Source organism: Crocuta crocuta, unplaced genomic scaffold (assembly GCF_008692635.1).
Source record: "Crocuta crocuta isolate KB4526 unplaced genomic scaffold, BGI_CrCroc_1.0 scaffold301, whole genome shotgun sequence".
Classification (NCBI taxonomy): domain Eukaryota; kingdom Metazoa; phylum Chordata; class Mammalia; order Carnivora; family Hyaenidae; genus Crocuta; species Crocuta crocuta.
The window spans coordinates 1,557,178-1,559,642 of NW_027527544.1; the positions used below are offsets into that span (position 1 = coordinate 1,557,178).

General features: G+C 42.4%; 1 protein-coding gene across 1 annotated transcript in view; it reads right to left on the reverse strand.

Annotated features, from left to right (window-relative positions):
- The window catches only part of LOC144232367 (X-linked retinitis pigmentosa GTPase regulator-like), a 53,499-nt gene that overhangs the window by 605 nt on the left and 50,429 nt on the right, over window positions 1–2,465 (reverse strand). The window lies entirely within an intron of this gene.

Below are 2,465 nucleotides of genomic sequence, written 5' to 3' on the forward strand. Positions count from 1 at the left end.
GAAACAAGAAAAAAAAAAAAAAAAAGGAAAAGAAGTAGAGTATTAGGGAGGATTTCCCCATTCTTGTAGATCAGAACTTCCGGCCAAACGCTACTGCTCCCAAATGCTGGCTTGGGGGCCCAGGGGTCTGAGTAGGCAGCCAGATATATGGATCTGCTACTCAGGGGGGTCCGGGGCCACGAACAGGGAGAAGACACATAACAGCTGCAGAGGCAAAGGTTGACGCCATAACCCCAGGATCGCAGGCACACAGGAAAGGGAGCAGAAGAAGAGAGACAGAAAGAGCCGCATGCGAGACACAGGCAGAGGAAGAGGCGCCAGCACTGGGGACAGAGCTCTGTAGGTGCAAAGTCAGGAAAGAGAGGCACCTCAGAGGCCAGGGAGGAAAATGTATCGAGAAGGGAGTGGCTAGCAGAACACAGACAGGAGAAATCAAGGGAGACAGATGATGACTGGAAGGCTGACTTATACCCTTTGAGGATTTAGTCAGAGAGAAAACAGGATTCCTGAAGAGTAACAGCCCAAATCTCCGTTTTGACAAGATGCCCCAAACAAAAAACAGGTAAGGACTTGGCTCGTTCGAAAACCAAAATGATGCAAGTAATGGCTTGCCGGTAGTCTTGAAGAAGGGAGGAACTGAAAAGAAAAGGTATAACCCAAAAAGTCAGAGTCTAGCTAGAAAAGCGTCTATGGACTACAATGGGGGATCTCCTCTTTTGTTTCTGCTATTGTACAGGAATCCCAATCGTGAAAATTCTGCTATTACAAAATATCAAGAAATTCTGAGTGAGTGTAAAAAATATAATTTCATAATGTGCATGGAAGTTCACAAAAAAAATGAAGGACAATCCCTGTGGGCCACAAAGTGAAGAGAGAGCAGGACGCCTCAGAGGTGAGCGAGCAATAAAATGGCATTTATTGATCTCACAACTTGGACTCACTTTGTTAAGCATATCTGATCTCATAAAATGTGGAAAACCGGGACTGAGACCCCTATATAAAGTGAGGACCCTCTAGGGACTATGCCCTTAATAAGCCCACCTACAAACACTGGGAGATGACAAAATAACACGTGTCCCCTGGTCTAGGCTGTGAGGGAGGGAGAAGCATCTTTTCCTAGTGTGGGGCCGGGTTCCCGTTTACTTTACTGGTGCGGGTGAGGAACCCTTAGTGTTTCCGGAATGGTAACGCCCAGGAGGGGCAACGGAGGCTCAGACAAATTCTCTATGGTTGGATTTTAATGAAAACCTTCAAGGGTGTCTACAAAAAGCCTCGGCTGATCATGAACTCAGAATCCAAATTTCGAAACACATGAGGAAGCAAGGCAGTACCAGCGAGTCAACCAAAGCAACAAACAGATTTGGATTCCTGAAGATGTCAGACATTGGAATAACTCAGTATACAACCATGCTGAAATTATTTAAAGGACCAGGATCCAAAACATGAGCACAAAACAAGATACTAGTTTTTAAAAGATCAGATCGATTTGAAAAAGAATCAAAAGAGAATTTCATTTCAAAATGAGAAAAATATAATCAATGAACACTCACCAGGTAGGTTACAAAGATTAGTTTTAGCTCTAAAGAAACTATGGCATCCAAGAGCTCTGAAATATGAGAACTGTGAAATTCCCCCAAATATTACTCAGACACAGACAATGGGAAATTAACACTGAAAGGCATGGACAACAGAATGGAAAATTTCATACCAGGGGGCACCTGGGTGGCTCAGTTGGTTAAGTGTCCGACTTCAGCTCAGGTTATGATCTCGCAGTTCTTAAGTTCCAGCCCCACGTCAGGCTCTGTGCTGACAGCTCAGAGCCTGGAGCCTATTTTGGATTCTGTGTCTCCCTCTGTCTTTGCCCCTTCCCTCACTCACACTCTGTCGCTCTGTCTCTCTCTCAAAAATAAACATTAAAAAATTTTAAAAAAGGAAAAGATCATATCAGAATTCCAAAGAGGAGGGAGGAAATATTCATATATACAATGGGTGAGAATTTTCTTAAACCGATGAATGACTTGAATTCTCAGAGTCAAGACTCATAAGGAATGAAAAGAAAGTTAAAGCAAAACAATTCACACATAGGTATCTGGTAGTGAAGTGAAGCACCTCAAAGGTAAACAATGTGAAAAACAGCCAGAGAGAAATGACAGATTATATACAAAATTATCAGCAATTATACTAAAGCAAGTTTCTTAAAAGGAGCGACAGGAGCAGATACCAAGAGAAAATAACTGTCGCCCAGCCATCTCATCGTTGATTTGCAAGGGAGCAGAAACCGAAAAAGTAAACCACAAAATAGACAGGAACATCCAAAGGATTTCTTCAGGGAGAAAAAAAGGATCCCAAAAAGGACATCTGAGATGTAAAAAGGAATGGTGAGTAAGAAAGTGGAAGAACAAATAATAGCAACATTTGATGGGTGAGGTTAAAAACTTAAAATACTTGATGATAACACGTAAAAT